Source organism: Emydura macquarii, unplaced genomic scaffold, assembly GCF_026122565.2.
Source record: "Emydura macquarii macquarii isolate MOO-44397 ecotype Brisbane River unplaced genomic scaffold, CSIRO-AGI_Emac_v2 contig_2676, whole genome shotgun sequence".
In the NCBI taxonomy this organism is placed as follows: Eukaryota; Metazoa; Chordata; order Testudines; family Chelidae; genus Emydura; species Emydura macquarii.
Window position 1 is genome coordinate 40,251,694 of NW_027132813.1, and position 13,590 is coordinate 40,265,283.

General features: G+C 39.5%; 1 long non-coding RNA gene across 1 annotated transcript in view; it reads right to left on the bottom strand.

Moving 5' to 3' along the window:
* Positions 1–3,074: 3,074 nt before the first annotated feature.
* Positions 3,075–13,590, bottom strand: part of LOC137164366 (uncharacterized) — a 52,999-nt gene continuing 42,483 nt past the window's right edge. The window contains exons 2-3 of the long non-coding RNA XR_010923012.1: positions 4,522–4,627; positions 3,075–3,209 (exon numbers count right to left, since the gene is read on the bottom strand). This is a non-coding gene — a long non-coding RNA (uncharacterized lncRNA). The remainder of the gene's footprint in view (positions 3,210–4,521; positions 4,628–13,590) is intronic.

Consider the following 13,590-nt stretch of genomic DNA (forward strand, 5'->3'; position numbering starts at 1 on the left):
TTAGATCCAAATGACAAGTGGGCTTAGGTCCACAATGCACCCCAAAGGTGCCAGTGTCAATTACCTTGGAGCATCTTTGACAGCTTCTGACAGGCCAGTGAGAAAGTACCATATTTAATCTATTTTAAACTAGACTGAACAAAGCACCTGAGAATATACTGTAGGGGGAAAAAATCCTACATTGGCAGGGCGATGAATGAGATGACCTAATACAGAAGAACGCTTCCATCTCTAATTTTTATGATTCCATAATTAATGGGCTTGAGGAAAGTTCTGAATACTTATTCAGGTATGAGATGCACAATCAAGATGAACAATATAATTTGCTGTTGGAGTTAATTGTTCAAAAGAGGGAAATGCATAACAATGAATGAAAAAAAATATTTAAAAACAGTGGATCAACATTTTGTCATTTCCTGTCTGAGGGGGCTCCTTTCTGAACTTTGTCTCCTGGTGCTTTTTTATACTATTTGTTAAGCTTGGAGAAGGAGGGGAGAGTTATATATTAAAGAATATTAAATTATTGGCTGTATATTGTACGGTGACAGAAAAATCAGGAAAGTTCCCAACTTTCCAAGCTGGCCTCTATAAGTGAACCTGTAATATTGACCATTTCTCCACAAAGACAATCAGCACCTGCAGTCAGGCATTTTCACTCGTTAACTGGGCAGGGAAGGCCCAAATTGAAGAAGCTATGTGCCAACTTGAAGAATGTGAATTGTCCCATTGATTTCAATGGAATGACTTGCATGTTTAAAGTCAGCCACATGCTTAAGTATTGTGCTGAATCAGGGCCTGTGTGCATTGACAAGGAATTTGCATGAAGAATTGCCAAAGCTTACAGCTCATTGTTGAAAGTATAGCTTTTCAACCTACATTCATCCCTGGGTTAAGCCCCTTTGACTTCAATGGGGTTTTTCCAGGGATGAATTTGGCCGTTTGGGTTTAAATTTCGTTGAGGTCTATGGCACTTCAGATTGCTGGTAGGTGTGGTGATATATATAGCCCAGCAAATTAGCATTTGGGTAACCAGGTCAGTTAAATTCCACTTACTAAGTAGTAACATCTTTCAGCACATCTTGCTACTTGACAAACCTATTGCTAGTGACAAGAAACCACATCATTATATGTGGTCATCTGCAAACCTCAAGGAGGATCTCTGGGATGAGGAAATTGCTGCTTAAAGGAGTGTCATCGACTGTAGACTGAGCAGTTTTTCTCCTTTTATACACTTCATGCATGCATACTGCAGTCAGGAATTCTTTACACCTCAGTAGTATGTAAAAAGGAGTTTTCTTATTGGCTTAGGTTTGTTAGGGGCATGTGATTAGCATACAAATCTCTGATATTCTGAAGTATTTATCTTGAATAAAACACTAACAAAATAAACCAGAATAACAAATATTTAATTCCACATTGGAAGTGTCCTCTTCAGAGATCCCTTGCTTTAGGCCTCCTCACTATACAGAACTAGAATTCCCACTTGCATGAATTTAGACCAGGAAACTTAGCTATTGATCTTCCTCTCCACTTCTCTACCATGCCAGACTGTTCTCTCCCCTTCCTACTAGGGCAGGCCAGAAAACAAGAATGCCTTTTCATGAAAAATCTTTAGACTCAACATTTGTTTTTCTTCTGCATTGGGCTGAAAACCAGACCTTTTGTTATTTTTGATGAAAGACCAGGCAACAAGAGCCACCCTAGAACAGCCAATAGCCCGGGGTTAGTGCACTCAGCCGGCATATGCAAGACCCAGATTCAAACCACTCCTTTGAAGCAGGCAGAGCAATGACTTAAGCCCAGATCTTCCTCAGCCCTAACCCCCTGGCTGTTCTGGAGTGGCTTTCTTTCTTGTTTTGACCAGAAATTCCACCCTGGAAATCAAAACAGCTACATTTCCACAAAAAGTTTCTATTTGGTTCATTTCCAACAGAAAAACATATTGTCAAAAGATTCCCAATTTGCTCTATTCCTTACCCCTTCTCAGAGTCTGGCATTCAGTGCTGAGAATGCTAATTGGAGTTGCCAAATATGTATGTCCTCTTCAATAAACAAACTCACAATTAGCACCTCTCTTGGCCATCTCAACATAGGTCATATATGTAATGGGTATACAACTGGAATATCTCTTTCCCCCTAAATCTAAAAAACAAACAACCCAGGGTGGCGATCTATTGGCAGATTAATGTAAAGGTGAGTTAGGAGCTCCCACTCCCTTTTCTGTCAACGCCACTTTGCTTAGCTTACTTTGTGGCTAAAAGGACTTGGGGTTTTCGGAAAAGCCGGTGGAATAATTTCAAAATTCAGAATTTCAATGAAAAATTTCATTTATATTTTGAAGAAAAAAGGGAAAGGAGAATTCCAATTGTGCAATTTTTTCTCGTTTTTAATCAGATCTAGTTGGTAATCATTTGATTTTGTGGAAGCGGAGGTTTATTGTTTATTGTGTCACAGAAAAATCATCCAAAAATATAATCACGTTTAAAAAAAAAAATCTACTCAACTACAGTCATCTAATTTTGCATCATGCTATTTTTACATGAAAGCAACACTGTTTAGAGACCCTGTTTAGAGCTGTTGAGTTGTAGAGAATTTTCTTCGAGAACAGACATGAACATAAATTTAGCAGAAGATTTGTGTTTGCTACTAAGAATTGTGACATGTTGTCTTTGTGAAACTTCTCTTGAAACCCAGGTTACCTGAGGAACACTCATTATAAGTGAAGTATTTTTGAAGGTGTGATTTTAATCTTAAATCTTATAATCTTGTCAGAGCATGTCACATCCATAGCCATTTCTGTAATCTATCTTTTTTTCACAGATTCTGGTTTTTTTACTCTGGTTTGCGCATAGCTCTCAAGAGTTCTTGCTCCTCAAGGCAAACTATTCTGACTGTATAGTTTCACCTCCGCTTCTTTTTATTTTTGCTTTTGATATGCCTTTTTCTTTGTGTGTTTCTTCCTCTCTACTCCTTAAATCCAATTCCTGCTCTGAAAAGAAGAAAGTCACTCATATTCATGATGAGGAGTGACCTTATAAAATTGTAGATAAATAGACAGGGACACTGTTATGTTTCTCCCACATTGTTAGAGTGCACTGTGAAAACATTTGTTCAACAAATAAAAGAAAATCTTTCAGACATCTTATGGTCCCAATTTTACTCCCACTAAAGAAGCTGGTAACAGGATCCGGTGCCTTATGTGCCTCCACCTAATCAGGAATGAGACAAAGTTAGTAAATGAAACGGTATCAATACAGTAGAAATTGTGATCGATTTGCTCAGCTAGTTAAATGATGCTGTGACAGCACAAGGCATTGTGGTTTATAAGAATTCTTTGGAAGCTCAGAATTGTATTCCTTTCCAACAGATTCTCCTTCTCTCCCCATCACATGTGCACATTGATTTGTTATTGGAGGGTTGTTTATGAATCCCGGGCTGATAATATTGACTTCTACTTGTTTATACTATGACCCACACTTACATGACAGAGGTTTACAATATTTTTTTTTCCAGAAAGAGAGTATTAAGCATTTGCTTTAAAAGAAAAACCTACACACAGAGAATCGGTTTAAGCACATTTCTAGCTTTAAGTCTGCAAGTAGTCAAACATGCTTAAGAGTGTTGCTAAACTGGGGCCCTAGTGGAGCCTGTGGACAGTTCAAAAATATATAAGAAAATATAAACATATAAGTCAACTTTGTCTAAATCTGACGGTGTGTCTTTAAATCTCACCTACAGTCTGTGGCTGTAATTTTTTGCTCATGCAAATAAGGTCTATCACCAGTGCGGGGGGAGGAGGGGAATCTATATGAACCATCTTCTTCTGGGGATAAGAACAGGATATTGCAGCTCTCATTTTTTTTCTGAATCAGTGCAGCCACATCACCCACACTGAGTGTTGAAGAGGAAGGCATCCAATCAACCGGGACACAACATCAAAGACACAGTGTGTTACAGTCCAGTGAGAGTGAAAAAGAAAAAAAGAAGAAAAAAAAAGAGGAAGAAGAAGAAGAAGAAGAAGAGAGAGAGAGAGAGAGAGAATCAAGAAGGAAAAAACCCAATCCATTTTCATTTGGAAGGACACAGGCACCCTGGTGCAGAGGGAGTGTAGTGTGGCTATTCAGCAATGTTTAGGGGTGGAGAGGTGAGCCAAGAAGCAGACATTTGAAACACAACTAGGAATTTAGCCAGAGACAGCATTGATTTTTCTTGGCACAGAAAAAGATGTATGTGTTTAGATCAACTCATGCCTTTATTGAGCCTTGAGCTTAGCAGTGTCTGACTCAAGCACTTTTGATGCAGTCAGTGGGATTCCGGGGTGCACTCCATGCAGATTACTGGAGGCATGAGATAAATTAAGACCCTGACTGTGCCCTTAACCTATAGTACGGTGGGAGAGAACTGTCTTAAGTGGCAAAAGAGGATCTGGCAGACATGCTACAAATCTTGCTAACCATTAGGTTAACATGGTGTGTAATGTTTCTAAGACAGATCAGGGAAGGAGGTGACAGATTTTCAGACCTTGGCTAGGAAGGACAATCAGCTGGAGGTAGCTCATTTCTGTCATCTTGTAGGCTTCATGGGGCCAAAGGAACAATGACCCGAGGACTTTGCAGGAGTTTTTAACCTGTTAAATGGTGAAAATATTTAGTGATGCTTAAAAACACAGATCTGAGACATAGTAGCCTACATTTGCTGGAGGAGACAGAAAACTGATTATCTGAATTTGGACAGTAGAAAACAACGTCCAATATTCTTCTTGATCTATCCCAGCTGTATCTGTGATCTCTTATACACTATTGATACCTTCACCCCTGCCTCACTCCATAAATGATGCCAGCTTTGATTACCCATCCGTCAAATTTTCCAATAAGTGCTTTTCTGTCTCGCCGCCCCTTATGCACTGGATGAGCTCCCTGTACAAATCTACGAGGACCACTTACTATCCTAGCCTCCTTCAAATCCCTCCTTAAAACCCACCTTTGCTGTGATGCCTACAAAACACAGGGCAATGGTTAGACAGCTGGTGTACAGTTACCACTGCTCTCTACACTAATCACAATTGTCTCTCTGTTACCTTACATTCCCCTACTTGTTGCCTCTCATCCTATATTTAAGTATAAGCTCTTCAGGGAAGGGGCTGTCTTTTTGTCATATATATGTGCAGTATCAAGCACAATGGGGAACTGATCCTTGGTTGGTGGCCTCCAAATGTGACAATAATACATAATAATAATAATAAATTTATTGCTCAGGGTTGGGGCTCCATCTCCATGACAGATGAAGAGAAGCACAAATTCAGTTATATACATTTCAGTGGGCCAAATCTGAAGTCAATGGTAAAGTGGCTGAAGCATTAGTTTTCCAACCGCTGTCAATGAATAATTGCTTTTACAGTGATGGCTGTGATGCATTCTAAGACATACATTGAGATATCAAGTAACTGGGAGAAAAATTATCCAAGCTGTGGGCCAAATTCAGCCCGGCATGAGAAGGGCCCAATCTCATTGTGATCAGTGAAGATGTCCATTCTCAGGCCAGAACTGGATATGGCCCCTGGTAAGTTGCCTTTTTCACATTTGCAAAAGTAAATAAGCAGGAAAGGGATGTTATTTACACTATATTGATACATGCACTTATAAGACAGCAATCATGGTAGCATCTGGATGGATTCTCCATGGCACAAATCATGTCATCTCTAAGACAGAGGCCAAAAATCAGCTAGGAGATTTTCAAAGGCTCAAAGTGCAGTTTGACATTCAATTCCCATAGAAAGGAATGAGATTTGGCCACTTAACTCCAATTTGTGCCTGTGAAAATTTCTCCCTCAGTCACTAGCTAAGCTGAGTTTCCTGGACTTAACAGTTCAGTCAATGGCAAAGGTCTGGACAAAGAGGGGTATCTTTCCATTCTTTCTCAATATATCAAGGTTAGCTCTTAAGCATATTTTCTATAGTTCAGAGACATGAACTTTGTACTTAAAATGCCCTGCCTCCATTTCTCACAAGCTTGGAATGTTGAATTAGGGTATTCTTTAAGGTGACCTAGGCTTAATACTGAGCCGCATTGTAAATAGTCCCCACCATCCTGAATTTCATTGCACGGGAGGTCACTCCAGAGAGTGAAGCACATTATTATATAATACAAGTATTATATTGTTGTCAGCCCACCCTACTTGGAATGTGGGCATCTGTGTTTTGGACCAGCTGGATTTTTGAGATGGCTTTTATGGTTTGCCCTACGGCTAGCTGCAAGTCAGTCCAAGTGGTCACAAAAGCATGGATGATTGAAATTAGCTCCACATTGCACTGGAAAAGGTGCAGTCTCTTTGGGAGCTGTAGAGGAAAGATTGGCATCTTCAGTCATGGGACAGAGATGAGTCTAATCTAGCAGTGAGATTATGGGCCACTTTGACGATGAATGATCAGACACTGCCAGCTGTTTTAACGATTTCTCCAGGCGCTTTTCTTGCTAATCAGAACTGCCTCTGTCTTAGTCGGAGATATAGCCAGCTGGCTTTCATACCAATATCAATTCCTACCAGACATTAGGTGGAGACTGCTGTGTTGGGTTAGATGAAAAGAAGACCAAATGTGCAGCTGGGCACCATGAGCATGCTGATGATACTGTAGTCCATATGGTCAGGGCAGTTCCCCATTGTTGAACTCCAAAGTTAAAAGACATGGAACAGGAGGAGATGCCACTCGTCACCACCTCATGAAACTGATCAGACAGGATAGAATGGAACCACTGTGCTAAGCCATAAAATGATGACATTTGCCAAAGCTGGATTATCTTCTTTGATATGTATGTTCTCTTTTTTATTCTCCTATCCTTCCCTTTCCTTTATCCATTTCCCACTTTCCTCCCCCTTCAAGCGTATTCCTGCTATTGATTTAGTTTTGGCTGATTATTGTGATCCCTTCCACCCAGTTGGCTTTACAGTCACCGTAAGTCCTACAACCTAGGGAAGGAGAAATACTGAAAGTCAGCTACATGTTTTATATTGACTATGATGTTACACTCACATAGTTAGAGATGGGCCTAATTCATAGACATTCTGATCCAAATCTAAACTACCCCATTGCTTGTGTTTGTTAGCATCCAGGGGTTAGTTTAGGCCCATCTCTCTAATGCAAAACCAACCTGTTTTAGGTTACGAATTAGCTGGAATAAAATCAATTATTGAATATTGAACGGAACATTGATATAGGGCCTGATCCTGAACTCAAAAGTTTTACACTTTTGTGACTAGATTGGCTTTAGCAGAATTATTCCTAACTTGCACAGGCCCATTCTTGAATAAATCCTTTAGCAGAATCCTTGTAATGCTGCTATCAAATCTACAAGCAACTTCTCCAGAGTCATAGTTTTTTCGTATTTCTTTAGATTGTCACAGCCCTATTTCTCCTGTAACACATGCTTATTTCAATAAAAGCAATACCAATTTGTTGAAGGGAGGAAAAAAGTAGCAAGGCTTGTGCCAGCTAATGCTTATTTTATGCAAAAGTTAGCTTGCTCCCACAAATTCAATATATAATGACTGACTCATCCAGCAGGCTTGGGCTCAAGTGATGACACATCAAGACTAAACTGAATTAAGGTTAATGAACTTCAGAATGATGATTTATACTAAAGTGAATGTAACACTTTATGGCAGCTAAGGCTATGTTCACTCCTTTTCATTACTTTCTTGAGGACAACTTGTATTAAAAAAAGAATCTGATTCAAGGAGCTGTTGACAAGCATACAAAATGGAGCACAAATGCGACTTTCTATCCATAACTAAACCCAGGCGACCTTGACAAAATAACTGAATAGCCACTGCTCCTTATTCACCGTAAGTAAGTGAAATATAGAGTCTTTTCCTCAGGATGCAAGTGCATTTCTTGTCAAGATACCCTCTGCCTACATGCTGGTTGGACTCAGATTGGAATTTATTTCACGTATGAAGCCTATACACCCGATCCTATTGAACTATCCAGAAATATTTTTAAATCCTTAGAAAATGTGACAATTTAAAATATCTTTTGTACACACAACATTTTCCACCAACTCCACAAATTAAAAAAAAAAAAAAAAGGCAATTATTAGCAATGGACTGTGTTGCTGCTAATTATGGAATTAGAGCACCAATCTGCCATATGTTTGTGATCCAAACAAATTGGCTCTTTCCTCCTGAAGGTTTTTTTTATTATTATCTCTGTTTCTGAGGTTAAGAGAAAGAGCTTGGAAATATATATCAAGCACTTTTCAATGTGGTTCTTCAGGATGAACAGTGCAAGCTGTAGCACTGGGGAAATGATTCAGGTTTGCAGATATGCAAAGCAGTATGGCTTCTCATTTGGATCCAGGCTTTAGCTACAAAGGGCATGGTTGTAACTTCAAGCTTAGCCCTGAGCAAGAGAAGGTTCATGAAATGCTGCAATAGCTGCAGGAGGCATTGTGACTTAGAGACACCCCTCTTAGTGACAGTTCATTCCCCACTGCCCCCTGATTCTCAAAAGTTAGTAATGTGCAGCTGGCCTATACTGTTAATAAACAACTATTTCTCCCTGCCCCCATCATGCCATTCAGCTATTCTGGCAAGTGAGCACAAGGAGTAGGGCCTTGGCCCTATCCATTCTCTGCCCCTTACTGCTACCAGCTCTGGGAAGGAGTAGCCCTGCTTGTTCCTGGACACCTTAACCCGAGGGGCAGGAGTGGAGTTCTTATTTCCCTTACACTCTGCACCCACACAAGAGAGTAAGGCACAGTGAAGACCAAGTCCTTTGTATTTTTTTTTTTAACATTTGAATCCTAACAGCATCCGTCTTTCAAAGAGTTAGCCCAGAATTTAAGAAGATGAATAGCTATCTTCAGGCAGTGATGTTCCAGCAGACTCTTTCTGACCGCTGGGCTCTCCATCCCCACATAATAAGGGAGAGCCAAGGCCAGACATTGGGGGCAACTGAAGACGCTTCAGGATGTCCTCTGGCAATGATCTTACACTCTCTAAACAAGTGACATTATTACCATGCCTAGCGGAGAGTTGAATTTGGCATGTTCGTTTTTTATTTGAATTAATTTCCAAATAGATTGTATTTATGACCTTTATTTGAAGTCACATTATGCAATTCAATGCTTGCTCAGGCCATTCTGTATTCTGGGCTAAGACCATCCCAGGAGCTAAAGCAAGAAAACGGGTTTCTGCTCTGAAACAAACCTAAACCGGGAAACGCCTTTAGACAGATAAATCAAGATTTTAAGTCAACTGCAATAAATGAGCAGTGCATTGCCATGGCAGAGGAAAGGTCCTCCAAGAAGCCAAAAGAGCTGCAAATGTGGAGTCCCTAGCAGGAGGATTATTGACTAACTGATGACATGATGGTGAGAAACTGAACAGTGCATGAAACAGACACAAGTCAATTGGGCATTCTCCCAGTGTATGAGGGTGGAGCCTCAGCTCATGTACATTGATCATGCATGGAGCTATGACAATCTACACCAGCTGAGGATCTGCCTTACGATATTGCCCATAACACAAGATCAAAGAAATGCCCCAGGTAATTAAAAAGCAACAAACTAAATGTGTAAAAGGAAATACCCTTTTTACCCCAGACCTAAATTAACCTCTGGCACTCATTGCCACATGATGTTACTGAGGCAAAGAATCTAATAGGGTTCAAATAAAGATTAGACATTCACACAGGAATAATCAAACACTAGACAGAATAAAATCTATAAGGAATATTAACCCTTATGATGCAGGGCATAAATTAAACACAGTCTGCTAGGGCTAGGAAGAATCATCTCCATAGGAAGGTTATTACAGAATTTCTTCTATGGGAGCTTTAACACTTCTTTCAGAGTACCTGGTGCTGCACATAGCAGATGGACAACATGACAGCAAACATATTCAAAGGTGGTACTGATGTTTAGATGCTGATTTTGGGGTGCCCCACTTGAGATGCCACGTGTTGGATTTTCCAGATGTGCTGAGCACCTGCAGCACCCATTGACTTCCCTGGGAGTTATTGGTGCTCAACTCAGTCCTAGGGTATATCAAGTTGGGCACCCAAAATCAGGAAACATTTTCCTAAAGCAGAAGAGGAGGAAAAAAATATTATTGTAACTAGAAGCCATCTCTGTACATTTTCACTTAGAAACTTAAGTATACAGATGACGATAACTGAGGGATATTTAATGTGAATCTTGCACAGTACATTTTTAGGAGATATAAAAATCTAATGTACTGTAAAATTTATAGCTTCCTCTTCTCCACCCACCCTCAAAAGAAAAAAAAATCTAGTGGTAAAATGAATAAATTTTGCTGAGACTCTAAAAGGTGTCATAAAACCTCATTGCTACAGATACAGTAGGTGTTATAGAAATACATACTGGAACAGACATTTGTCATAATTTGGGTTTTATTCAAAACTAAGTAAGGTACCTTGGTTGTAATGCCAGAATGCTCTATGCGATAGGTTTATAATGGCCAGTGCAACAAAATGTCTGTTGTATCTCATTTCCTGTATATAAATTATATATAATCTGAACAAACATGAATGGTGGGCCACATATATAAATAGTCTTAATATTTCAACACCTATGTTTTGTTATGTACCCAGGTTGTTAGAAAGGCAGTTGCAAATGATTATTTCTTTACCAAGTTCACATGGAGTTGTTTGCTCAGTTTAATAATAGTCTATCTTGTTCAGGCTGAACAAACTGGTCTCTGGGGGGTGGAGGGGAGGCAGTAATAAATCAATAGCCCAGATGTAATCTTAGGTGTCTAGAATGCAGAGAGGGATTTTGGAGCATAATAGCACTGGTTGTCTATTGTCATTCAGACATGAGCTGCATCAGAAAAGGGCTTGTGGGAACCTGATAAGAGTTGGTCAAAAGTGGGCCATAAATCAAAAACAGGCAGTATTCTGCTGATTTCACATACACGCTCACTGGGAAAAAAAGTGATAGATCTGCAATTTACTGCTTATCACATCTGCTAGAAGTTTCATAATACAAAAGCCTGACCTTCAGTGAATAAACACCCTAGTTGACTACCTGTTTCTGTCTAGAAAATATGGCACTCCACCCACTTAGAACTGGGAAAGACTGTTATGAAAATGATGTGACATCTTCAGGTTTAACAAGCTTCCTTTTGTTGCTAGCAGTTGAGTAACTATCACTTTAGTTACTAGTAGTCACTTTAACCTCAAATGTACAGTGTTTATTGGAAGGAACCAGATACTTATTCAAAGGAACTAAAGTCCGTAGAGCTACTCAGTTTGCACAGCTCCTAAGAACATACAAAGAGCAGTCTCCTCAGCTATTTCTGTTGTTCTTTTTCCTGCAAATAACCTGTTCCTCTTTAAAGAGAATATATAAACAACTGATAACAGAATCTATTTATTAAAGAGAGGCCCAAGTCACAATGTAGGAGTCTGAACCTGCCAACGTTCAGGAGTTATCTGAACCGCACATTCGGTTTGGCCCTTTATAATGATAATTTGACAATTTAAATCTGGATCAAAGTGCAGATTTCAAAGTTCAGGATATTCAGATCCATCTCTGTATTGATGAAAAAAGAGCTGGTGAAGTAAATCTCTTTCTATTAAAACTAGAGATGGAGCCAAACTCAATCTGTTTTTCTAGCCCTCTTTTTCCTTCATCCTTCCAGCTATGAAATCTGGGGGATATGGCGAAAATGGGACCTGAATCCAAGCAGTACCTGCTATGGTTTTGAAAAAAACAAAAACCTAATGACAAAGTTGTGCAAAACAAAAACTAGCCCACAGCTTTTGCCTGTATCTTCGTGAAACTATTTCTGATTTTTCTAATGGAAAATGTGCAAAGCTCTAGCTAATCCATAGATTTCATTTTCATTGGCTCCAAGAGCAAACATTTTAGCCAACTGTTACCATGTTCATTTTTGCAACTGTATGAACAGCATTTTATACAGCATTTATTCAAAAGCAGAGTAGTTGTGTAGGAAAGTGTAAGCACTATACCTCACTTTCTCAGTCACACATTCCTGAGGCCTTGCTTGACATGATGTCTAATGCTCATTTAAGGCATGGCATTTTGATCAAGTTGGAGGAAATTGAATTTAGATGTTACAGAAAACATCCTAATAACCAGAGTCAGAATGCTTATCACTTAGCAGCTCCTGTGAGGCCCACAAATACTAGCTTACATGAGACAAATCCATTCTCCACCCAATGCCATACAAGAGAATAGAGAGGAAGATTAAAAGGGAAAAAATAAAAATTAAGTTAACAGCATCCTATGGGTCCCCCACTGCATCTTGTCTCATCTGTGTCTATCTTTTACACTGTCAGTTCATTGGGGTATGTTTGTGTTTGTGTTTTCTGCAGCTCTGAGCATATTGGTACTTTGCAAATAGTAACCAGGGAATGCATGATGTGGTATATAAAAACTTTGTGATGACTTCATGACTTCTAAGTACAGTAGCCTCGACTGAGTTATTGCAGATCATGCCAAACTGTTCTTTGGTTAAAGGTTGTTTTGTGTCTGCCCTTTTGGGGGGTAGGGTGCAACTGGTAGATATGAGGAGAGCAAAAGGGGAGGTGATCAGGGTAGCCAGAACATGCACTAACTTAGGGTATGCTTACACTGCAATTGAAGGTGTGACTGCTGCACATGTAGACATAGCTGACCAAGTGCAACTCCCAATAACAGTGCAGCCAGGCTACTTACTTGAGAGGCTAAGCCATGCCGAAGCTTGTTCTGCTTCACTGCTAATCATACTCAAGCCAGCTTGGGTATGTCTATACATGTTGCAATCCATATATCCCTGACTGCAGTATAGACAGACCCACAGAGGCTCCAAGAGGCTGCAGTGAATTTAGTCTGAAGTCCAAGTGCACGTTAATACTGTCCTCCGTGTGTAGGCAGGACAGGGCTGGTAGCACCATATGCCCTCCAGAGCAGTGGATCTTTTCTTTAGTACAAAGGACTTTGCTGGCACATGATATACCACACAGAGGCATTTTACTCTTCCCTGCACCAACTGTAGTGAATATGGTGCATTATCTTGGCTACCACCTTAGAATCAGAAAAATAAGGGACAATAAGTACGAATGGCTGTTAAAAAATAATTCCTTATAGCTTTAAAGTAAAGTTATTAATGACAATAATAGCCCAAATTCTTAGTCGCAGTTCAGGTTCTCCACACATTTTCTGGTCTACTTGCCACTACTGTATGTACTGCACCATTAGAAAGGATAACAATTATCAGTCTATCTTGACCATTATAACAAAGTACACAAGTTACAAATGCCTTTCAGAATGTATGTCACCAGGGAATAGTCATTAATTTGGATTTCCAGCTTCCTGCTCAACCACAATTAAAAAAGAAAATATTGAATATAGCTCCCTTTGATTTAGCATATGTAAATATGATAATTAACTGCATATCTGATGACTTTCCCTAGCAGGAAAGGAATAAATAGTCCAGCCTCGTTTTTAAAAAAACAAACCAACCCTTCTTATAGGCAAAACCAATGTAATTCTTTTATATCTGTTCAACTCTATTTGATTTGCTGGAAGGAAGACTCATTTTTTAAAAAAAATTTGATTGGGGTG